The sequence below is a fragment of the Equus asinus genome, chromosome 23 (assembly GCF_041296235.1).
Source record: "Equus asinus isolate D_3611 breed Donkey chromosome 23, EquAss-T2T_v2, whole genome shotgun sequence".
NCBI lineage: Eukaryota > Metazoa > Chordata > Mammalia > Perissodactyla > Equidae > Equus > Equus asinus.
The window spans coordinates 63469859-63495907 of record NC_091812.1 but is presented as its reverse complement, the minus strand read 5'-3'; the positions used below and the strand labels follow the sequence as shown (position 1 = coordinate 63495907).

The following is a 26049-nucleotide window of genomic DNA, read 5'->3' as shown; positions in this document are numbered from 1 at the left end:
CCTTCTCTGGTCTCCGGGAAACTCAGAAACAGCCAGAAACCCTTGGAAATAACAGTCTCACAAAGGAGCAGGGCTCCCAAGTGGGGAGTGTCCCTCGAGCCCCTCTGCAGGAAGACGCAGGCCCCTCTCTGCTCAGAGAACTTCCTCGATGGCCCTGGGACTTTGTCCACGTGGACGGACATGGCTCTGTGGTTCTAGCTAACTCTCCACCAGCGCCTCCTAGGGGCCGGGCGCGGCTTCCGTGCCGTCGTCATGCTTCGGTTACAGCTGAGGAAACCGAGGTGCGGAGGTGAAGTAACGTGCCCGGGCTACAAGCTGGCAAAGTGGCAGAGCCGGGGTTCCCAGCTGGGCAGTTTGGCTCCAGAATCTGAAGTGTTAGTCACTATACATACACCTCTCTCAGTGGACCCATCTCCTAAGTAAAAATGGGGAACAAAAAGGCAGGGCCAGGTCCGAGGAAGTGGCCCTCAGGGAATAGGGAAAGCTGTTACTTTGGGCCGATGGCCAGGTGCTAGGCTCCAAGCAGAGCCCTTTGTGTGCATTACATCACTGCATCCTCAGACAACCCTAGGAGCACTGGATTACTAGTCTCATTCTATGTATGAGGAAACTGAGGCACACAGAGGTAGACTGACCTCCCAAGTTCATTCAGCTAGTGAGTGGCAAGGCTGAGGTCGCAGCCCAAGTCTGCCTGACCAGTAGCACTTGGGTTGAGGGCTGAGGGCTGAGGGCTGAGGGCTGGGGGCTGGGATGTCCACTTGGGTTGGAAAGGCTTGGCTCGCTAGGAAGGGCCGGGAAAAAAAGAGAGAAGCTGGAGGCCTCAGGTAGGACCCCATGGCTTGAGCCTCCCGGAGGAAGTAGGCATGGGTTCTGGAGGTCTGCTCAGGCCTCACTTTTCCCAAGAGTGGGCAGTGGAGAAGGGGATCAAGCTACAGCTACGCCCACGTCCTCACTTCCATTCCCAGGGGAGTATCAGAGGCCAGGACCTGGTGACATTGAAAGGAAAGGAGGAATGGAGGGACAGGGCTGGAATCTGAGGGCAGGGGCAGGACTAGGGGTCCTGTGGGCGGGGCTTCTGGGGGAGGGGGCAGGCTTCTGAGCTGGGGCCTCTCTGGTGGCCTCTGAGCCAGCCTGGCTGCCACGTCTGCAGGGGAGAGCATCTCAGGACGGATGGGGTTGGATCAGACTCCTGCAGGACTCGCTTCTAGGGGCCACTTCAATGTCTTGAGGGGCCAGAGACAGGCAGGACTGGGGCCAAGGGCAAGGGCAAACACAGAGCCTCTAAGGATCCAAGCAGCTGGGAGAGTCAGACCCCTCAGCCGCTTCTGTTCTTAGAAACTTAGAGTCTCCCCTGTGCTCCCATGGGGAGGCAGAAGATGTGAGCTGCCCTGCGCCCCAACCTGCCCAAGTGGGTGGCTCTAACTCCAGCAGTTTCCACACTGCCCTACCCGGATAAGTGGACAGCCACCTCAAGACATGTAGTAGAGCCAGGACCATGCAGACAGCCCTCCAGGACAGCACGGCGGCACCACTGAAAGGTGATACCAAATGCCAGTGCCACCCCGACGACCAGATGCCTGGGGCCCCTGCCCAGCACTCCATGTTTTAGACGGCCCTCCTCCAGCCCTCCTCCAGTCACAGCTCCAGACACAGGGCAAGAGGACACGGGGCTGAGAGGACGTACCCACTGGGGGCCCATGCTTCTCCTTCTTGACCACATTTCAGGAACTGAAAGCCAAAGAATGCCCTGCCCCAGGGGCCCCACGCAGCTTCCAGAGTCCATGCAGGCCTCTTGCTCAGGTCTGTCCTTCCTGGGATGGACTATGTCACTGATGTGCACACTACTAGGTGGAGAGGGTGGCCAAGAGGTAGCTATTTGCAGGAAACGTGGAAGGAGCTTGTATCTATGGGGCGGCAGTGTCCACCCTCAGGACATGAGGCCAATCCTGGCACAAGATGGAAGGAAGGTAGGGCAGGAAGGGGAAGGGGACAAGTAGGGTACTGGACCTTGGCTGTCCCCTTACCACCTCATTCCATCATGGAACTCCAAGGAGTCCAAGAATTCTGAATCTGAACCTGGCTTTCAAATTGTTTTGAAATTAGATTTTTCAAGGTAGTTAGATAGATACATGTTTATTTGACTATTTGTTAGCTTGATTTATAACTTTTCAATGTTTAGACACATGGTAAGTGGGCCTCCACTTGTACTGTTGCCACAAAGTTTAGGTGGTCAGCCTGCCAGATTCCACCTCTGGTATCACGGCCACAGCTGCTCCTAGAAAACAGACATCACTTCCGCCACCATTCCTACCACCGCCAAAACGGATGCTCCACTAACCCTGCTCCTTGGCGTCACTACCAGCTTCCTGTCACAGTCCTTGGAAGGTGCTTCTGATTAGCTAAGCCTAGGTCATATGCCCAAGTCCTAGCTGCAAAGCGGGCTGGGAAAATTAGGATGTGACCTCTAGGGATTCTGTGATGGAAGGCAAGCTCTTCCAGTGACCAAGACTAATAAAGCAGGAAATTCCTCAAACATAGAAAGGGGTTAAGGTTGTGGGCAGTGAAAAAATGATAACTACCTCTATAGTCCACCCTATGGCTATCCAACATCAACATTCATTCTTCTTCCCAACTCTAAACTTCTTAAAAATCTAAGAGTGTTACCTAACATAATATTACTTTTGCTTATACAACCAAAACAATTCACCTCTCCCCAAAGAGAGACTACTCAGGGCCTTAGCAATTACCACACCTGTCTTTGTCACTTGGGCTGCCATAATAAAATACCACAGACTGGGTGGCCGAAACAACAGAACTTTATTTTCGCACAGTTCTGGAAGTTAGAAGTTCAAGTTCAAGGGGCCAGCATGGTCAGGTTCTGGTGAGAGCTCTCTTCCTGGCCTGCAGAGGGTCACCTTCTCACTGTGTCCTCACACGGCAGAGAGCGATCTCTCCCTCTTCCTCTTCTTAGAGGCCACAGTCCTGTCTGATTAGGGCCCCACCCTGATGACCTCATTTCACCTTAAGTACTTCCTAAAGACCCTATCCCAGATACAGTCATGTTGGGAGTAGGGCTTCAATGTACGAATTCTGGGGGACACAATTCAATCCATAGCAAAACCCAGTTCTACCTGTGTGTGTGTGTGTGTGTGTGTGTGTGTGTGTGAGGAAGATTCACCCTGAGCTAACAGCCATGCCAGTCTTCCTCCACTGGCATGGAGGCATGGCATGACTGATGAGCAGAGTAGGTCTGCACCTAGGATCCGAACCCTCAAACCTGGGCCACTGAAGCAGAGCGCATGGAACTTTAACCACTCAGCCACAGTGCCACCCCACCCCCACCCCCAACAAAATCCAATTCTAAATCCAAGATCTAGAAGTGACATCCATTCCTCCCCTAGTTTTGCTGTAATCTCATCTCCCTATTCTACCACCTGAGATCCACCACCAAGACACCTGATTGGTTAGGATAGGCTGGGTTACGCTGCAACAACAAATGCCACCCAAATCTGAGTGGCTTAAGGCAACAAAATTCTATTCCCCATGCACACCAAGCCTGCTGTGGGTCCAGGCGAGTCTCTAGCACAGCTGTGCTCCATATGGTGGCTCAACATTTCTGGCTGCCTTGATCTTTGGGCATCCTCCTTCATCTCAACACATGTTCCATGATCATTCCACCTAGGGAGACAGCAAGGGGAATCCTTGCTTAAATGCTTCTGTCCACAGATGACACATGCCACTTTTGCACACATTTCATTGGCTGAAGTCGGTCACAGAGCCATGCCCAACATCAACAGGGCAACTGCCAGAAGTAAACCAGAATCTTCATGAGCACTAGCAACATCACCACAACAACCACTATTCAAGAACGGAACAAAGGAAGATGAAAGAAAAGGGCAGTCAGTGGAAGAAAGAGAGACGTTTCACAACCAGGCAGGAAATCTGCATAAAAGCCACAGTCTGAAACTGGTCCTGGGGCTGAGCTGGCATTTACTACTTCCTTCCTGTATTAGTTATCTATCGCTGTGTATCAACTCACCACAAATTTAGCGGCTTCAAAAAATCCAAATTTATTACCTCACAGTTGCTGTGGGTCAGCAGTCCAGGTACAGATTGGCTGGGTCCTCTGCTTGGGGTCTCCCCAGGCTGAACTCGGGGATGCAACCTCATCTCAGGCTCAGAGTCCTCTTCTAAAGCCTCTGGGTGTTGGCAGTTGTGGTTGTAGGACTGAGGTCCTCAGTTCCTAGAGCTGCCTGCAACTCCCTGCTACATGGCCCTCTCCACAACAGGACAGTTTGCTTCTTCAAGGTCAACATGAGGGCATCTGCTGCTGCTTCTTATCTCCAGACACTTTTTTAAAGGACTTATCTGATTAGGTCAGGCCCACCCAGGATAATCTCCCTTTTGACTAACTCAAAGTCAATTGATTAGGGACCTTAATTACATCTGCAAAATCCCTTCATTTTTGCCATATGGCAATAGCTTAATCACATGTGTGATATCCTATCATATTTACAGGTAAAGAGGTCAAGGGGAACCCCTCAAAGAAGGATTACACAGGGTATGCAGACCAGGGGACAGGAATCTAGAATTCTCTTTACCACCCTTCCTCTATGACTTATTCCCTTTACCTCCAACTGGCACTTCAGCCAGTTGATATTCTATGCCTGTTAAGAGACCCAAACCTTCACACCCAAGGGATACCAGCCCCTGGTGGTCCAGCTTAATGAAGGTTACAGGGGTTCTCCATTAACTTTGACCACTGAGCATGGCGTCACTAGGAGGTACCCCAGGTACCCCCAGGATCACCTGGGTGCCTCTTGTAATACAAATAGAGAGTGCTAATTTTCTTAATTTGAAAAGCACTTAAAAATCCATATGTAAAAGATCAATAATCTGTGGGCAAACAATAGGAACAGATATTTAACAGAAGAGGAAATAAACATATAAAAGTGATTATGTAATTAAGTGATTAGCCTACCTTAAAACAAATTTGTAAACTTACAAGATACAATTTATCACTTCTCCAGTTGACAAAGATAAAAAATTTGATAATATTGAATCAATAAGCAAGGAATGAAAGCAACTTTACACTGTTTTGGTGAGAGTGCAAATTCCTACATTGGTGGGGCAATAAGACAATATCAACATTAAAAATACTGACCCCCTTTCATCCATCAATTCAACTCTTAGGAATTTCTTCTATATATACATACACTCATACCCGTGCACAAGGACTTATATACATGAGGTTTGTGTCAGCATTATTATTCACATCAAAAGACTTTAAATAACTAAATATCCACGAATATGGGATTAAAGAAAAGTTGTGTTGCACTTCTATCAAACAACATGGTAGAGCCATCAAAGAAAATTATATACGCAAGATATGTTCCAATTATTCAATAAAACAAGAAAGAGGAAAAACAGTGTCTATCATATGTTTCCATTTCTGAAGAAAACAACGTCACTTTATTTATGCTTCCTATGCTAAATTAATTCTGAAAGATAAATGGAAAGAAAATTCTGAAAGGTACACAGGCAAGAAAAAGGGGAGAAAAGGGTGGGAAAGATACATAGTACATACTTTCTTATTTGTTTGGAATTTCGTACCATGTATATGTATGCCTACTTCTAAAATACCAATTACGTTCAGTAATTGAAATCAATTAAATGCATTGGCTCTTCATCAACAGGCCGCACCTCTGCACCTCCAGTCTTTCCCCACAAGTCCCCTGAGTTCGCCCACCTGCACCTCTGCTAGAGATAGATGCACTTCTTACTGCCAGATGCACTCCGTGCCCCATTCCTCAGGGTTCTGCATCTGTTGGTAAGTTTCTCCCCCACCTGGAACACCTCCTTTCCCTCACAGCCTGCACCTTTAGACCCAAATCCAACGTCACTCTACGCAGGAGCCCTGTCTGACCACCCTGGTCCTCACTATACCTTCCCTCCTCTGAAATGGGATGTGTGTGACCTGGGCTTCACAAGTGAGTATATAATTCTATTTGTTCTAGATTGTTGGCTCTTGCTTCATGTGAATTAGTCTTATCTTGGAAACTAGATTAAATGGCTTGAGAGCAAAAAGGCAACATGACTCATATGTGTTTGTACCCCTGACACTGCCCAGCTTAGGGATGAGCACAGACTGAGGGCTAACCATGCCAGCTGGGTGGAGGACTGGATGCTACAGGAAGGACCAAATAGCCCCTTCAGAGATGGTGAGCCCAAGGATTTTTGGCTGTGACAGACCACAATCACTAGGCCAAGATCCTCTCAAGGAAATGCCGGAATCCTGGAGTATTAGAGAAATACGACAATATCCACAGAGGTCAAGAAGGGAACATAAACATGTAAATAAATGCACAGAGTATAGGAGTGATGGGACACAGGGAGCAATTAGAAAATAAGTGCCCTGCTCAAAGACGTCAAAAAATCCAGGTTAAAAAAAAAACACAACAACACAAAAAAATCTCCTTCAGGGAAATAGCATATATCCAGAGCAGATGAGTAAATCTAACCACGATCAGCAACTAGTTTATTACCTTAAGTCAGAAGTGGCCACTAACATCCCACAACTAGAAGGACCTGCAACTAAGACATACAACTGTGTCCGGAGTGGGGGGGGGGGGGGGGGGGAGTTGGAGAGATAAAGCAGAAAAAAAAAAAAACAAAAAAGAAGTGGCCACTAACCCATCTCTGCAGGTATTCATCTCCACGAGCAGACAGAATTCTCTAACACGGTAAAACAGCTCTAGAAAACTAACTCTTAGAAACTCCTAAAGTAAGTGAGTCTCATTAGTGCCTCCATGGAAGGCAGTATTTACAATCTCTTCTCACCACACAGAAGAGTTCCTCCACGTATGTAAATTTCAAGGTATTGCCACCTTGGCCTTTCTCTGCCACATCAGCCTTGGTCCCTTCACAAACCTCTGATTGCCTGTCGCCCACTGCCTGTAACAAAAAGCTCTCCATTTCCAAGCCTAACCAGACTCTGCCCTCCTTCATCTCGTGTGTGCTTCTAGGACATATTTCCAGTATGGGGGCAGCAGCTGGTGGAGGTTCCTCTGTCCCAGCCACTCGTCCTCAAAAGTGCCATGTCCCTAAACACTGTTTTCTGGGGATGGGTGACCAGACAGTTGTCGTGAAGGACAGAGCTGAGCCACCGGGCTGGTGTAGGGTGTGGAGAGTGAAGACAAAGTGGGAGCAGACACTGCTTGGGAGCGGGCACCTTTGGGCTGAGGCTCGGCAACCCTTACAGACAACCAGACACCCTCACCTACAGACTGCATCAACACATAAGCTTCCCGAAGACAGGTCAAGACTCTGTCACTACACCTGCTTGTGAAACAGAAGGGCTCTGTGATGCAGTCCGCTCACTTGGTTCTGTCTTCCGTGAGGCATACCACTGGGAGTCATCAGGCACCAGGACCCTGACCGCCTAGAGAGAAGGATGGTTGGTCTCCTCATGCTAATGAGGTTTAGACCATGTTGAGCCCTACTTTTGTTTATGGCTCCATCTTCATTATTACCCTAATTATCTGGCAAGTGAAAAGGAGTTATGATGGATTAAGGTTGGAACCGAAAAGGAGCTGCTGCCAGGTAGGGAAACACTATGACCACGACTGAACCAATTAAGTCCCAGATAAGAAGCTTGTCAGAGTCTTTCTTTGTACCCATCCCCTCCCTCAATTTTTATACCACAAATTCAGTTACTCTTATATGGCATTGCTCTTCTCAGAGTCTAGAAATAATTCCTTACCAGGCCATTCCTGCAGTGTATTCTAATTGGAAAATCAAGAACCTCTCTATCAGGCTTGGGCTGAGACCGAGATGAACTAGAATCTACTCACTGGATCTCAGTAGACCTCTCAATATGGGGGACTTTTCCAGTTGGCAGTCTAGTAAGGCAATTGTAAGCAGAAGTCCTTTGGCTTTAGACCTATACACCCTTTAATCTGTTCCACTCTGTCTCTTGTTTCATCATAAGCGTCAGGCAGAACTTCCCCTGGGAAATAACTGGGCGGTAGAGAGTATGGAAGAGCCTCAAAATGAATCAAAAGCAAGCAGAGAAATGCTGAGGTGAGAAATAACATGGAGTGTGGAAAGGAAAGTTAGGAAAGTCAGCAAAATACAGAGAGATATATAGAAAGGGATTGGGAAATGAATATTTCCTTTGGCTCATTTTGGACATGACAAAGAAAATGGAGCGTCAGCTTCAAACTCTAACTTTTTTGTCTTTAAGCATCACCAAAAAGCCAGGCAAAGGGCTAGAGAGGCAGGACCAAGAGGTAATCCCAGTCTCTGCTCTGACCCCTCCATTCTGTGTGTAATTCCCATAGTTCTGGCCCACTATGACCCCTGGTACCATGAGCCAGTGTTCTCACCACTGAAGACTCCAGCTTCACAAGTCGACAACTTCTCCCAGAAGACTTTCTTGGCTGGGAAATCAGAGCCTAGGAAGGTTCCAAAATTCTTCACCTTACTCATGGGAAGGAAGAATGAGGAAGTAGAGCAGAATTCTTAGCTGTGTCATTTACTAGTTTTAGTACACTGTGGAAGTCACTTCAGCTCTCAGATTTGTCATCCAGGAAATGGGCATCTGATGATCCGGCATCAATCACAGTGTGCTGGTGATGATCTGATGACCCAGGTCCTGGACAGCACATCGTAACTGGCTAAGTTGTATGCAGACATGTCTTACACAGCATTGACTCTTGGAGTTTCCACTCTCCTCTCATTCAGAGGCCTTCAGCTTCCTATAGGATGTCCCTGAATCCTCTCCCATTCCATGTAACACTGTCTCCTGTTTCCTCAGCCAGGAGAATTTCCCAGGAGGAAGATAAGAAGCCATGGGAACTGCTCTCTGTCATGAAAAGGTGATCTCTTGCTCTTTGCAGCCTCTCTACTGCCAGCCTGGCCTGTGATGAGTTCTCTGCTTGACTGGGTGCAGGGATGAGGAAACAGATAATAGCAGGGAGGGAGCAAGACACAGCGGAGGCTGGAGCACTGGTGGAGAGGGTTGCCAGGGCACTGGGGGAACAAACATCTCCGGAGGGAGGAGTCTCCCAGTTCTGCTCGGGCCTGGCTCACATTGGTCCTGGAATTCAGGATTGACTAGTGCATGATTCATAAACGACTCTACATAGCTTTGCGCTCAGCCACAAGACAAGCTATTGAGGTGAAAGAATGGATAAAGTGCATAAATAAGTCCTCAATGTCATACTCTCTTTACAGCTACGCCCTTTCAAGGGCAGACCCCTCGGAGTCTGGCTGGGCCCTGCTGACATTACCTCCTCTGGTTCTGTCTTCAGGGAAGCCAGTCCCTGAGACAACCCTCAGACAGGAGCCTGTCATCTCATCCTCTTCTTAAGATCTCTAGAGCATGCGTCTGGCTCCCAAGAGATGTTGTGTGCACCCCAGAGTCCCCAGAATGCAGAGTTCCCAGAAGCACCTCACGTTCCACAGTTTGGCAATACTGAATAGCAGGCTGTGGCCTTCTTAGCCCCAAATGAAACTGATTCCAGGTTCCCCCTGGTGATGCCCCATCAGCTACCACTGGCTTCCGCTTATCCTAGTTCAGCTTCTCAACACAGGCCAACAGAGAATTCACCCCACCACTGGGTCTCGCATGGCCCTGCGCTCCCACAGCTTCTCTGACACCTTGCCCAACCAGCCCCAGAACTTCAGGCAGCACACCACAACTTACCAAAAGCCATTTTCCTAGGAAGAAAAGTAGATGGGTAAACAGCCAGGCAGTGTAGGCCCGAGGGCCTCCAGGGATAGGGGAGGGCAGTGCCAATCTCCAGGCCACACACTTCCAAAGAGGCAAGTGTCACTCCATCAGTAACAGTTGCCACGTTTCCCTTCCCAGCCAGGGCTGGCTTCCTCGGGAGGGAAGTGTGCGGCAGCTCCTGTGTGCAGATACCTGCTGCCAAATCTGCAATGCCCTGGCTCTGGAGATTCAGCAGCTGCTGGCGGGTGAGAACAGCCTGATCTCTTCCACTTCATCGAGGCCATCGCAGGGTTCCTCTTGCCTAGAGATGCTGTCCCTGTCTACTGTGTCTTTCGAGCAGAGTTTGCAGCATCCTTCTCCACAATCCAAAGAGCTTCCACTTCCATCTGCAATCCCCACAGTGTTGCAATTAACGGATCAGAGATCCTTAACACAGTCCGCTGCCCAGTCCGCTGGTGCAGTCAGCCTCCACCATTACTGGGCTGAACACCTCCAGCGGGGGCAGGAATTGCAAGTGCTCGAGATGCCCAGGGGCCCAGAGATAGTGTCTTCTTCAAGATTTGAGGAGCCTGTGGTTCCAGGGTACCAGTAGAAGATGATGCAAAGCAACCCCAGCCTTGTCTGTGGGAACAAAGGTCAGCCACCAGTGAATTCTCAGGTGCTGACCCAGAACCCAGAAATCGCTACCCTGACACATCCTGTGGGCTTGCATATGGTCAGTGTCCTCCCTGCCCACCTGCCATTCCTCAGTCCTCATGTCCTGAGGTTTCTAGAGGTACATATAAGAAAATGGATGCATTTCCAGAGGTGGGGGCTCCCCCGACGAGTGGAGGAGTCCCTGAGGCACTTTATGCAAAAAACCCACTTTTGTTTTACCAACCTGTAAGTGACCAACCAGTTTCTTTCATCCAGAGTGATACTTCTCAGATCTCTGTTGAGGAATGTGGGACGATTTCCTACGAGACCTGGGGTACATGTATGGCTGGCCAGCCCACTCAGGCCTTCTGGTTTTCTGAATGGTCCATTGTGGACCCAGAACAAAGACATCACTACCGGCAAATCCCAGACCATATGGCTCTAGCCTTGCACTCCGCAGCCCTTAAAGACTTCAGTGGCCTCTATCCACTTCCTGGGCCACAGGCTCATGACGCAGTGGGCCCTTTGGAGCAGAAATATAGCCAGCTATTCTGTGGCCTCCCTTCTCTGCACAGTGAGTCCCTGGTTGATATCTTCTTTGGCTCTCGTGGCCTTTCCATAAATGGGAACATGTCCAAGCCCCATTTGAAGGATCCTTTTCTCTTCAAGGAGCTCTCCTTCCCTCCTCTGCCACCTAAAATTCCACCCCACTCAGCCCCACCCTCTTCCCCATCTTCCCCAAATTGGGTCGCTCCGTCTGACCACCAACAAGCTCAAATCAAGGTCCCATTTCTGACACTGGCCCAGTGTCAAGCCCTGGAGTGGCATCTGCGGCAGAGGCAGCTCCAGCTTCAGTGGGGCTTGCCAGCAGTTTTCCAGACATCCCAACACACTCACAGCCCCGGGCAGTATAAGCTCTGTGACAAAGCCCAGTCTCCTAAGACTGGGAAAACTTCTTGGCCCGGGAAGTCCAGCTCAGTCCTGACCAGAGAACTCCGCTTCTTCCCGGAGCATGGCCGGAGGCTGCTGGGATTCCACCTCCAGAGGCAGCTGATTCACCATCGCTGGGGCCTGCCCCAGAAGATCCAGCAGTCCATCCAGTTGTTCCTGTCCCCCACTGACCTGCAGACTCTGTCCTGGAACAGCACGGCCCAGGCCAATGTGACTGTTCCCCAACCTACAGCCCTAGAGGTCATAGGGGCTGGTGACCCATTCTCACCCGTCACGGACCCAGTGTCAGGCCCTGTGCCACACTTCCTCAACCAGGCCAAGGCAATACTGCAGAGTCACATCAACTCCAAACGTGGGCAGATTCACCAGGGCAAGGTCCCTGCCTGTGTCTACAGCTCGTGGGAATGCATCATTCCCGGGGGCCTGAAAGGGGCTCCCTTCACCTGCATCCCAGAAAGCAAGCCCCTCGAGGGACAGCCAGCCACTGACTCTTATCTACAATAGGAAGTTACACCCTGGATGCCAACAGCCCTCGATCAGCAGCAACGAGCCTCTGCAGATGCTGTCACTGAATATCCTAAGCTGCCCCGGGCCCTGTCCAAGGGAGCCCTTGAGAAACTGGAGACGACTTTACGGCACAAGTATCTGGCCTTCTTGTCAGGGCTGCCTGCTCTCTGTTACGTGGCTCTCTCCAGGGCCATGGCCCCAGCAAACACTACTCAAGTTCTAACCCCAGAGAAGGTGCCTGGGCCTGTCGGATTCCCCAAAGAACCCGTGACTCAGGTGATCTCATCTGAAGAGCAGTGTCGAAGTCTTGGGCCATGCTTTCAAGATGCCAACAAGACTTGTGCAGACTCTGCAGATGAGCTCCAGGCTGAAGTGCAGGTGGAAGGAGTGATCGAGACCGTGCCTTTAGAAAGCCAGACAGAGCCCACCAACTCCTACTCACTCAAGAAACCTATCTTGGAGCTAGCCCTGATGGCCTAGTAACTAAAGTTTGCTGTGCTCTGCTGCAATGGCCCAAGTTTGAATCCCACGCACAGGAACTACACCATTCATCTGCCAGTAGCCATGTGGTGGTGGCAGCTCACATAGAAGAACTAGAAGGGGCTTGACCTGGTGGTGTAGTAGTTAAGTTCCCGTGCTATGCTTCGGGAGCCTGGGGTTCCCAGGTTTGAATCCTAGACAAGGACTCACACACTGCCATCAAGTCATACTGGGACAGCAGCCCACATATAAAATAGAGGAAGAGTGGCACCGCTGTTAGCTCAGGGACAATCTTCCTTAAGCAAAAAGAGGAAGATTGGTGACAGATGTTAGCTCAGGGCTGATCTTCCTCACAAAAAGAAAAAAGAGAAAAACTGGAAGGACTTATAACTATAATATACAACTGTACTGGGGCTTCGGGGAGGGAAAAAAAAAAAGACAGGAAGATTGACAACAGATGTTGGCTCAGGACAACTCTTTCCCAGCAAAAACGGAAAAAGAAAAACCATCTGGGACAAACTAAATTTCCATCTGAGAAAGAAGATCCTAGAGATACAATTGGGAATTCCCATAAGGGCAAAGGCGTCCAGGGAACAATCCGTAGCAATCCCAGAGAACACAACCACACAGGAGTCTCCTGGGAGTCTAAGCAAGCCAGGAAAAACACTGCTCCAGGAACTCCCCAGCAGACAAGACACTCTTCGTGCCCCAGATCCAGCATGGCTCCACTTTAGAGAACAGCTGGCCAGTGAGTTAAAGGCAGTACAGCAGAGCCAGAAGCACCCTAGTTCCACAGCAGTGCCCCATGGTTTTGCCCACTGGGCCTCCAAGATCTCACAGCCCAGTGAGGAAGCAACAGAGGCCCAGGTGCTTTGCGTTCAGCTGGAGGCCAGTGTGAACCACCCCAGCCCGGTGCAGCCCTGGAGCCCTGAGCCCCACAGCCCTGGCAAGAGCAAGGACTCAGCCCAAGTCCCCATGCTGGCAGGAAACAGAGAGGACCCAGGGAAACCCAAGTCAGCAGGGGACCTTGGAGAAGGGGATGCGGGGTTTGGGCTCTCCTCAACAAGAGAAAATGGCCACCCTGCTGAAGCCCAGAGGCCAGAAAGCATGCTTCTGCACAGGATACCCGACAGCCCCTGGGAACTGAGACAGAGCTTTCACCTTGACGCTCCCTGTCCACACAGTCGCCAGCATTGCCCTCAGCTTAAGCTCCTGGAGCTGCCTCCAGGAGTCCCTGGGGGGAAGCAACCCAAGAAGAATGACCCGCAAGACATTCAAACAAAGATCAGTGTCATCCTCAAACCAGCAGGGCTGCCTGAGCACACCCTGCCTGTAGTGCCCCAGGCATCCCAGGCCCAGCCTTTCCTGGGCCAACTCATTCAGGGTCAGCCACGGCAGGGCCAAACTTGGCCAGGTCAGGTTTTGCAGGGGCAGGTGATGCCAGCCCATCCTTACAAGAGGCCCGGCCTTCCAGAATCTGGCTTGAGAAATAAGATGAAATCCTTTCTGCACTGGATTAACCCCAAGACAAAAGGCAAAGGGCACAAGGAATCCGTGTTCTCCACAGCTGAGAAAGTGGCCAGCACCACACAAAATGTAGAAAAGAGCCTGGCTCCAGCCAAAAGTCCCACGGGGCAACCTAAGAGACAGAAGACAAGAGGGGACCCCAAGGCCCAATCTCCCCGCACTGGGAAGCAGGTGGGCCTGGCCTTCTTGGATAACCCTCCTTCCTCAGACGGTAGGCTCCAGCACTGCTCCCACTCCCACCAACTCTACTCTGCCTCAGTCCTGGGCCACCCCCACCACTGCCCTCGCCACTGTCCTCGAGTGGCATGTGCCCCCACCCAACCAGGGAACCCACCCTAACTCTCAACTGTCCCCTCAGAGGGAAACACTGGCCTCCTCCTCAAGAAGCCCAGTGCAACCAACAGACTTTGTAGGCTCCCAACGCCTGCATCCCTTGAAGAGGACTGATGCTGTCACTTTCCTTACTGTGCAGGTGCGGACGAGCACCACCCGAAATACACTCCATAAGTTAAGCAAAGAGTGGTCTGTCTGCGCCTTCTCTCCACTGGGGAGGGTTAAGGGAAGGCATGGGGGAGGCTAAAATGTCCTCCCTCTCTAGAGAATGAGCTTAACCCACACTTAAGCTGGGTCAGCATTCCACACAACTCCACCCAGCCCCACCCTGGACTGTGGGTAAAGGGACTCGAGCAGAGAAGGAAGGCCCTTGTCAAAGGTGCATTGAACATAAAGGTCAGGCTTGAATTCTATTGCGGCGTCCCATGGTGTCCTTGGGCCCAGAGGAGCAATGTGGACGTGAAGACAGTATTGATGAGAAGGAGCAGCCAGAGGCCAGCCCAGTGGCGTAGTGGTTAAATTTGTGTATTCCACTTGGGTGGTCCAGGGTTCACAGGTCACATCACAGCTCCAACCTACACACCACTCATCAAGCCATGCTGTCACGGCATCCCACATACACAATAGAGGAAGATTGTCACAGATGTTAGCTCAGGGCCAATCTTAAAAAAAAAAGAAGGAACGGCCAGAAACCCCACAGGCACCATTCACTGAGGACTCCTATATTGGTCCATAATCTGGAGGGAAGCTTTTTAGAGGAGTGTCACAGTGATCCACCCTTGAGGAGGTGCTTGGTGTTTATCAAAATTTCATAGCTAATATGACAGGATGTCAAAAGCAAATGACAGAATCCCCCTCTCTGCTCCCTGTTTGTTAGTGGTTAGATCTTTCTGGAGAACTCATGTGGGAGGCTGCTGTAACTCTCTTGCCTACATCCCACCTCCACTGCCTATCTGCTGCATGGAACGAGTGACAACTGGAATGAAGATCACACTAGCAGATATGGAAGGACTTGTCCCCCACCCCCAAGAGTAGACAGGGAAAGAAGCAAGGAGGAGGAGCATGTAGATAGAGGTCTGAGTACTAGGGACAGAACCTCATATGATCCTAACCAGGGCATGAGAAGAGAGCAAAGCCAATTTTCTTCGAACTTAAGAGAATCCAGAGCCAGGAAGCCAACCCAAGGTCCAAGTGCTTTAGGGGGAAGCAGGTGAGTAAATCTGAGCCTCAATATGCTTGCCCATAGCGTGATAAAGAGCAGTGAATTGAGCATTGAACCTTCTGGGAATGAACTACAAACATAAATGTTTTTCCTAACACATCCAAGCTTATCAAGTTACTGCCAGCAGCTTGTACCTGGCCCTACTGCTGTGTCTCATTTCTATACCACCTACAACTGGGATCCTTCTCCACTTTCCTCCTTTCCACCAACCTTGCCTCCCTGAATATTTACATATAATTATATATATATGTACATTTTTATGCGCTTCCAATATATTATATAGTGCTGAACTCAGTCTGTGGTATCCCCTCCCAGGATCTGCCTTCCTCTCAGAAGATGACTCCTGTCCTTTCCTTAACCAAAGATGGCATCACATAAGCCTACCAGCTCCAGCCTTCGATTCCTGTCATCCTTCCCCTTTGCTTCATTATAACCCACTGCATTTCGGAATGCAGCAGAACCACTCACCTTGACTGTCAAAAGGAAACTTTAAGTCTTTTGGAAAGTGTCCTGTGCCATTCACCAGACACAGAAAGTGGCCAGGAATGTAGAATTTAATGCTACACACAAGTCTCTAACAACCAGATAAGCTGCTCAGAACTGAAGTCAGACTGTGGCCCCTCTATCTTTCTGTAGTAATGTCCAATAATTGACTATTTCAGAGAAATATCTCTTTATCATTAATGGAAATATACTGTGAAATTCTCTGAAACCCTTGCAATGAAATGGAGAAACCCAAGAGGGAAGCTGAGAGGCAAGCTGAGAACTGTAAGCAGCCACTAAAAAATGTAAGCTCCTCCAAATTGTATCCTGTCCACACACTCCCTCCACACAACCTAAAGGAAATTCCTCCTATACATCTGTTTCAGGAGGCCTCTAGAATCACTCTCCATACTGAGATACTCCTAGAGCTCTTTCCTGCTTCCTCTTCAGTGAGACTGCACTCCTGTCTCCACTCCCGCACTATTGCAGCATGGGTGACCCACTACCACCAGCAGCCTCTCTCACCCTGGCTGCACAGTGGATCTCTTAATGATGGCCATCAGACTCATATTCCCTTCACCTCCTGAGGAGGCAGAGTGGACCCTGTCCTACCTTCTCCCATGAACTGGGTTGGGGCAGGTATCGATCTCCCTGGAAGGAAGACTGGAAACCCAGACCCTGACTGAGCCATGGCAGAACAGCACAGCCCAAGGCTGTGCTTGTTCCTCTCAATGTAAGGTTAAGTATGAGAAGATGTGGGTCGTCCTTTTCCCTTCAAAAGGAAACTTCTGGCTGAAGTGGCCAGAGAATCATGGCAAAGAAAGATGATAAACATGAACCAAGGGAGCAAAACTACAACACAAGGAAAACATTACAAAATCCTTGAGCATGTCTTTTTACAATTATCAGGCCAAATGCGTGACACTTTGAGAGGATGCAGATTTTAAGGTCAGAGTAACAAGGATGGAATGTGGAAAAAAGGACCAGAGTTAGAATCCTAACTCTGACATTTGACAATTACTTCACATTTCTAAGCCCTGGTTTCTTCGTCTGGGAATGGGAGACAATTGTACATCTAGACCCCAAACCTCATTTACTGTTAACAGTGGTGATTCCCAAAGCCATTTCTCGGCTCTAGTCTTTCCTCTAAGCTCCAAACGTACGGCCAAGAGCTGGGGGGAAACTCCATCTTGCTCCAAAGACGATGCAAATTAATTCAAAATTTCCAAACACCCTCCGCCCCACCAAACTGTTTTCTAATGTCAGGGAATGGTAGCACTATACATTTGGCTCAGACCATACATCAAGTTAGTCACTGCGTTCTAATTTTGGTATCTCTCAGGTTGACAACTTTACTTTTAGTGCCTCTGCTTACAGTTCTGCTTTTCAAACTTTCTTTCCTGAATAATTGCAATAATGTGTCATAACCACCAGGCTTAGGAGAGTGAGTGGCGCATAGTAATACCTTAATAGTACTTCAATTCAAAGTCTGGACTGAGGAGGCAGATGAATTATTATATCAGTGGGATGAGTGCTATGGAGTGTGCGGTCCTGCCACAGGAGGAAGTACTCAGCTGATGAGGAGGTTAACACAAAAGTATCACAATAAAAATAACCTTGAGAGGCATCTTGCTTTCAACAATTAAAATATCTGCATTCTTCCTATGTGCTAGGAACTATGCCAGACCCACAGTCACCAAGACACAGGCCTTGCCCACATGGAGATCCTTATCTTATGGGGTAGACAGTCTCACATGCCCAAATTACCTAATCAACATACACACTTGGGTGTCCAATCTTCATCACAAAAGGGAACTCCTGATTCCCTGTTCCCCCATGACCACCCAATCACACATACCAAATTGCTCCATCTGCAGTATTTCTCACATTAGTAAGTGGCAACTCTCTCGTTAGTTGTTCAAGTCAAAAACACTAGTGTCATCTTGATGTTCTCTAACAGTCCACATCCAATCCATCAGAAAATATTGTTGTCTCTACCTTCAAAATGAATTCAGAACATGACCACTGCTCACTCCCTCTGCTGCTACAATTATAGCAATAGTATCATAGCTGATCTCTCTACTTCCTCCTGAGACCATGCCTCCAAAAGTCTATTCTCAACAGAGAAGCCTGATGGTCCTCAGGGAGGGTCCTGGCTACAGGTGATTGATTGATTGATGTATATAAAACCATGAAATTAGATGATATTATCAAGGTGATAAATGTAATTGAAGGAGAAATCAGGGATATTCCAATGTTAAGAACATTGGAAGAGGAAAAAAGAGGAATCAGTAAGCAGAGACTGAGAAGCAACAGCCAGGGAGGCAGGATGCAAACCAGAAGAGTGTGGGATACTAGAAGCCAAGAGAGGAAAGTATCACAAGGAGAAAGTGATCAACTGCATGAAAAGTTGTGATTTGACTAAATAAAACTCAGAGTTGACCATTAGATTTAGCAACAGAGAGATCACTCAGGGCCTTGAGAAGAATAGACTCAGGTGAATGAAGGAGATGAGGTACAACTGAAGTGGATGCCAGAGAAAATTGAAGGAGAGCAATTTGTGACAGCAAGTGTAATCAATTCCTTCAAGGTTTCTTCCACAGACATGCAGAAAAATGAGAAATGAGGAAATAGTTGTAGGAGGAAGACCCAGACAGGCTTGTTTTTACAGCCAAGAGACATAGCATGTTGGATGTTGACATAAATGATGCAGTCAGGAGAGATAAACTGATGATGCAGGAGAGCAAGGGGAAAACTGATGGAACAATGTGGTGGTGTAGAAGTCAGGAGATGGAAGCGAATGCCCTTGCCCAGGGGTTGACCCTGGCTAAAAACACAGACAATTCACTGGTGCTAAGTAGAGTGAAAGTAGCATTAATGAGGAAGGACTTTGTGGCTTAGAAGAAAGGTTTCTCTCACATGTAAGAGAGTATGGGCAAAGGCCCAAAAGGGTAAGTGAGCAGCTGGGAACGAAACATGACCAGTGGTGGAAAGAGGGGTATGGATAATCAAAACCAAAATCCAGAATTGGAGATGGGTTCTGGAAGTTCATGGCAAATTACTATTAGAGCCTAAGGAATAGGTGTCCAACTGAGAGGCCAGGTGGAGATAAAAAGGTGGTTGACATTGCTGATCACGTGTATGAAAGCAGGTGCTCTTAGAAGACTGGAGCAGTAGGAGACACTGCAGAGAAGTTGTAGATGAATACAGCCTGGAGCATGAGGCTAGAAAGAGAGAAGCAGGGCAGGTGTAGGGGGCATCCTAGTGTTCAGCCAGGGAACAGGGAGGCTTGAAAGTGAGAAGAGAGAACTGGGACACAGAAAGACAAAGACACTGCCCTGAGTGGATGAGATGGACCTCTATTTTGGACACCTATCATCTTTCAGAAGGTAGCACCTATGCATTGCCAACTTATGAACTAACACAAGAGGGGCCAAGCTATAGGAAGTATAGGAAGTACTGCAGCTTCCTTAGAATGTGGTAAGGGGGACTGTGGGATGATCCTGACTCAACTGACTCCTAAGGAAATCCAGGATGATTCATCATCCCATTACCAAGAGGTGATGGTGGCAGGACTCTCTTCCACTGACAGCACCCAAGCACTTAGCACAATACGTCCACTGCTAGCAGGATGCAGAAAAGCCAGGAGAGGAAGAAGCATGAATGTGCCCCTCTTCTAAATAGTGATTCTATGCCTGAGGGATGGAGGCCCACACCCTATTGTGGCCTTCAGGGTCAGGAGGCACAAGGCCCCGGCCTGATGAACTAACACTCTCCAGGTGTTTTCCTAAAGCATCCTCAAAGATCATAGGAGGTCTTGTGACAGGCACATCCTCCATGCCTGGTGGAAGTTGGGCAGAGAGTACAGAGCAAGGAGACAAGAGGGAGACCTACAATCAAGGGAATGACCCAGAAGGGTCACAGCAGCAGCAGATGGGAAGCCAAGGTTAATGTGCACACATCCTGGCTTAGGGTAGAGCAGTTCCTTCCCATGTATCCTACCTGCCACAAGCCAGCACTGCCTTATGCTGGTGACCCACAACGAAGAGGTGGGAGCAGAAAGATGAGGTAGAATCGAGAGCTTCAGGATTCTCAATTCTCAGCAAAGTCAAGAGCTGAGAGAAAACAGGGTCAAAGCCTATGATTCATCCTGGATGTTGTGGGATGTTGTTGAAAGATGAAGCCTTGCTCATCCCATAACCCTAGCACAACACCAACCCTCCAGCTCCTCGTAGGCCCAAGAGAGGTAAAATCAGAATAAACAGCCTCAAGGCAGGGCACAAAGTCAACTATTTACTCTCCAGAATTGGTTGTAGATACTAGGAATACATCAACGCTTGCTTGGAAACTTTGGAGTTTGCCTATGGTCCTCTAAGGTGCCATCATGTCTTGGTGGACAGCCGTGACCTCCTGGAGCCCTTCTCTTGGCTCAGCAGAGGGCACTTCAGAATTCTATGGAGAGAAGTTCAGGCAACTGACCACCAGCAATGAAGGAGAGGGGCTTCTCCACAAAACCACTTCTCCTCTTAAACACTGAGTCCTAGAAGTTAGAGACCACGGCTGTCTCATTTTTGTACCTGCTGACTGCAGCCCAGGCAGGGAGGGCAATGAACACAGGATGAGAACAGGAATAAACCCCATGGAGATGCTGCTTTCTGTACCATATGAAGGTGGCTGGGCCTCTGCTCTTTAGCAGCTATCCAAAGACAAATGCTCGGACCTGGGCTCAGGGGCCCATGGCATAGACCAGGCCTGTCACAGAAGGAAGGACAAGAATAGTTCCTCTGTCTACTGCAGGGAGGGGAAAGATGGGAGAGCCTTGAGAACGAGTGGCGATGTGAGGAACGAGCACAATGCAGGCATGTAAGGTCCTGGGAGACGCAGAGGACCAGATCCCTACCAGGTCTCCCTGGGCTTGTGGAGGACTGTCTGTTCCCATCCCCAGAGACAGCGGGGTCGGGACTCTCAATACTTGGTCTGGATGGGAGCATGGGAAGGAAAAAGGGAGCCTGGGAAGGTGCCAGAGGGAGAGCTCTGTTTCCAGGAGGAGGAGTGGGTGCTGCCAACTGCCCCCCTTTCCTGCCTTGTAACGCTCGTCTATTGAAACTTCTCCGAGTCCCTGGTGAGGCAAGGGGCATATTAGGGGCTTTCCAGAATGTATCACTCCCAAGGTCAAGCTGACTACAGAGGCCACAGGGGCAGGGCCCTGGGCAGGCAGGTGGACTGATGGGAAGCCAGACATCAAGAAGGGAAGGGAAGCCATTCTTGTGGTAAATCGTGCTGGCAGCTGGGGTGCATCAGGGGAGAGAGGCAGGGAAAGTGAGAGGACAGAGCAGAATGCCACACACGGTCAGAGACATGTGGACGCAGACACCCAGCCAAATACATACATAAACAGAAAGACATAAATTCAATGATGCCAGAAACTCATGAAGATTACCCAGGAACATGGCCAGGAAACACACCTACAGAGACATGAACACCCTGAGTCAGACATGCTCGAGCAGACACAGGCACAAACACACATACAGACACATAGACAGGCTTGCACACATGCGAACACAGCCCATCTTGTAGACCCACAAACCCAAACGCAGTCCAAATCCATCCTCAAACCGCTCTCCTCCAGAAAGCCTCCCAGGATGCCTCAGACCAGCTTCTTTATCCTTCCTCTAAACTCCAGTTTGTAATTTCTGTCCCAATGCTTGTCCTTTAACAAGCATAGTCCTGCACTCACATGCATACCCCTGGTCTCTACAACTTGGCTGTGTGTTCTTTTTATTATTTCTGCTTTATCTCCCCAAAGGCCCCAGTACACAGTTGCATATCCTAGTTGCAGGTCCTTCTAGTTGTGGCATGTGGGACGCCACTACAACATGCCCTGATGAGCAGCGCCATGTCCGTGTCCAGGATCCAAGCCAGCAAAACTCTGGGCCGCCACAGCGCAGCACATGAACTTAACCACTCTGCCACAGGGCCAGCCCCTTGGCTGTGTGCTTTTAAAGAAATGAAAAGGTCAGCAAGTGAGTCCATGACCTACACACCCATCCCCATCCCTAAGATGTCCCCAGTTTACTGTACAGTCCTGACCCCAAGCCTCCCTGACGCAGCAGATGCAGACCTAAGGGGAGAGTAAACCAGACAGACACACCCTGTCCGGGTAAGGCTGGTGGGTGTCACAGAAAAAATCTTTACATGTCCCAATGGTCACCTCTAACTACATCCACTCTGTAACCACTACGTCAATGCTATTCGAAGCAAAGTCCTGACTCTAACCCTGACTCTAGGCAGCTACACACTGAGTAATGTCTGCAGCTACCAGGCACACAAATATCACACATTAGGAAGGCATGGGTCATTTGCACTTCAGGAACTCAGCAGCTCCTTCAGTAACACCTACATCGTCATCAGGGCAGCTTGTCCCTAGATGGCTCAGTGTGCAGCTGGAAACCCAGGAGCATCAATGCACCCAGGCCCTTGGACCCCTGATAATATACAATCCCACAGGGGCCCAACTCACCGCAAGCCCTGTTCTGGGACTAGCCCAGCCTCTGAGCTGAAATTCCTGCCATACCCCTCCCCTGCTCCTGCCTGCCAGGCTGGGAGCATCTGTGGCCCAAGAATCCCCCATTAGGCAGCAGCAAATGGGCCTGGGGCCTGGGGCTGAAGGGAATGTGGCCACTTCCCAATGTGGGGATTTCCAGCTTCTTGCAACACCCACACCTAGGACCTCCACCACAGAGCCTGGCCCAGGTGCCTGTCCTCAAGAGGGAGTGGGCCTGCTGACACGTGAGGGGACTAGGGCGCATCAGCACACCTCTCCTCTGCTCCAGGGTCTCAGTCTGGTGATAGGGTGTGTTGGTTCAAAACTCATCAGCAGAACTAAGGGCAGAGTCAGCCGTGCGAACCTCCCTCACCCCTCACCCTCAGGCACCAGGACCTCCACTGCAGCACCACTGTGCTCCTCGCCCACCCCAGAGGTTGTCAAACACTACCTAGGCTCTCCTGAGAGCTCACCAAGCCAAAACCCTCACCCAAAGGACTGGAACTCTTAGGAGGACACTCACAGCTCACATGTGAGCCATCCAAGTCTCTCTGTTCCCTTCCCCAACGTCTACACCCAGCTCGCCCTAAGAACTGAGAGAGGGGCTTGCTTCTGGGCTGCCAACTCTAAGACATGCATGTGAGGCACTTGAAAAATTAACAAAACCAGCTTTAACGTCTAGAAAAACAAGTGATAGTGACTGTCAAGAACTGTGGGATTGGGGGGCGGGGTGGAGCAAAATGGTGGGGTGAGCTGACCCAGGATTCTCTACCCTCCAAAATACAACAAAGGACTGGAAAAACTGAATTTCAGAGAATAAATCTAATGCCAACATGTTAGAGACCTACAATACCAAGAAGGCGGAGAACACAGACCTTGCTGACGCCCTCGGAGGAGCTGGAACAGGTAGGAGAGAACATCGCTCTCTCCCCTACAGTCTGCAATCCCTGCTGCCTGGTCCAGGAAGGAACGGGTGAGAGGCCGCACAACCGGGGGATCATCCAGGACTCCTGCCGCTGGTTCAGTGGAAAGTCACTGATGGGGGAAAGCTTCCGTGTGCGGGGACCCCATAAACCCAGGGCCTCGGGAAACCAGAGAACAGAACTGATCCGAATCCAGATCGGCGCGAGAGAATAGCAGCCCCTCCCTCACAGAAAAGCACACTGGGCGCCGCCATCTTGCCCAAAGGCAGAGAGCTCAGAACACGCGGCTCTCGGCCCCCATCTAGTGGCGACAGGCTGTAACTGCCACCGAATTCTACCACCACGCGAAAAAACCGCTCCTCTACCATCCAGCAATTTATAAAAGCCCCAGACCAGAAGGAAAACAATAAAAACACAGAATTAAGTCCTGAGGACTTGGAATTAGGTAAACTAAGTGATAATGAGTTCAGAGCAGCTATAATCAAAAGACTCAATGAGGTAGAGAGAAAGACAGAGAAACAAGCCAATGAGTTCTGGAGTTACTTCACAAAAGAGATTGAAATTATAAAGAAGAATCAAACAGAATTACTAGAGATGAAAAACACAATGGACCAGATAAAACAGAATACAGATTCCCTGAATGCCCATGTAGACACCATAGAAGAGCAAATTAACATAACTGAAGATAGACAGGCTGAATGGCTCTAGACAGAGGAAGAAAGAGAACTAAGAATTAAAAAAAAATGAGGAAAATCTCCGAGAGATAGTGGATTCAATGAGGAGTAAGAACTTAAGGATCATAGGGATTCCCAAGAACGTGGAAAAGGAAAATGGAGCAGAAAGTGTGCTTAACGAAATTATTGAAGAGAACTTCCCACATCTAGGGATTGACGGAGAAAGGTGTGTAGAGGAAGCTTTCAGATCTCCTAGCTTTGTCAATGTAAAAAGACCTACTGCAAGGCACATAGTAGTACAATTGGCAAGAAGGAAAGATAAAGAAAGAATACTCAGGGAAGTAAGAAAAAAGAAGAGAATAACCTACAAAGGAGCCCCTATCAGACTTTCAGGGGATTTCTCTACAGAAACCTTACAAGCTAGGAGAGAATGGAGTGACATAGTCAAAGCTTTAAAAGATAAAAATCTTCAGCCAAGAATACTCTATCCAGCAAGAATTTCCTTCAGATATGAGGGAGAAATTAAATCTTTTCCAGGCAAACAAAAGTTAAGGGAATTTGCAACTAAAAGCCCTCCACTACAAGAAATCCTCAAGAAGGCTCTCATACCTGAAAAAAGAAAAAAGGGAGAAAGGTGTCACAAACCACAGACTAGGGAGACTGATGGAGAGAACCAGAACAGGATAGCAAATATTCAACTATAGCATTAGGGTAAAGGTAAGGAAACTACCAAAGCAAGGATGATCTTATCACTCTAACTACAAATTCATAACATGAGTTGGAATAAGAAATGAAAATAATTATTTAGGAGGGGAAGAGCAAAGGGTCTAAATCAGTATAGGCCAAGTAAGTAAGAGACCACCAGAGAATAAACTATATTATACACAAGATTCTAAATACAAACTTCAGGATAGCCACTAAACTAAAAAACAGAACAGAGCCACAAAAAATAAATAAGGAAAAATCTAAGAAACCCAGCATAAGAAGTTGCAGTATTAAATGGGTAGGCTAAAGCACACAGGAAAAGAAACACAGGAAAACAAGATAATGAGTGACAGATTGACAGCATTAAGTCCATATACATCAATAATCACTCTCAATGTAAATGGATTGAACTCTCCAATAAAAAGACACAGAGTGGCAAAATGGATTAAAGAACAAGATCCAACAATTTGTTGCCTCCAGGAAACACACCTCGGCCCCAAGGACAAACACAGCTTCAGAGTGAAGGGGTGGAGGACAATACTTCAAGCTAATAGCAAGCAAACAAAGGCAGGTGTTGCAATTCTTATATCAGACAAAGTGGATTTCAAAATAAGACTGGTAAAGAGACACACAGAGGGACAATATATAATGATCAAAGGGACACTTCATCAAGAAGAAATAACGCTTATAAATATCTATGCACCCAACACAGGAGCACCAAGATTCATAAAGCAACCATTAACAGACCTAAAGGAAGATGTTAAAAACAACACAATTATAGTAGGGGACCTCAACACCCCACTCACATCAATTGACAGATCATCCAGACAGAAAATCAACAAGGAAACAGTGGAGCTAAATGAAAAACTAAAACAATTGGACTTAATAGACATATATAGATCACTTCATCCTAAAACAGCTGAATACACATTCTTCTCAAGTGCACATGGAACATTCTCAAGGATAGACCATATGTTGGGAAACAAGGCAAGCCTCTACAAATTTAAAAAAAATTGAAATAATAACAAGCATCTTCTCAGAGCATAGTGCTATAAGGCTAGAAATTAATTACAAGAAAAAAGCTGAGAAAGGCACAAAGATGTGGAGACTACACAACACACTACTGAACAAGCAATGGATCATTGAAGAAATTAAAGAAGAAATCAAAAAATACCTGGAAACAAATGAAAATGACAACATGCCATACCAACTCATATGGGATACAGCAAAAGCTGTATTAAGAGGAAAATTCATCGCAATACAGGCACATCTTAACAAACAAGAAAAATCCCAAATAAGCAATGTTAAACTACACCTAACTGAACTAG

General features: G+C 48.5%; 1 pseudogene; it reads left to right on the top strand.

Moving 5' to 3' along the window:
• The first annotated feature begins 764 nt into the window (after positions 1 to 764).
• On the top strand, positions 765 to 17305 carry LOC123280050 (protein SPATA31F1-like; annotated as a pseudogene).
• The last annotated feature ends 8744 nt before the right edge of the window (positions 17306 to 26049 follow it).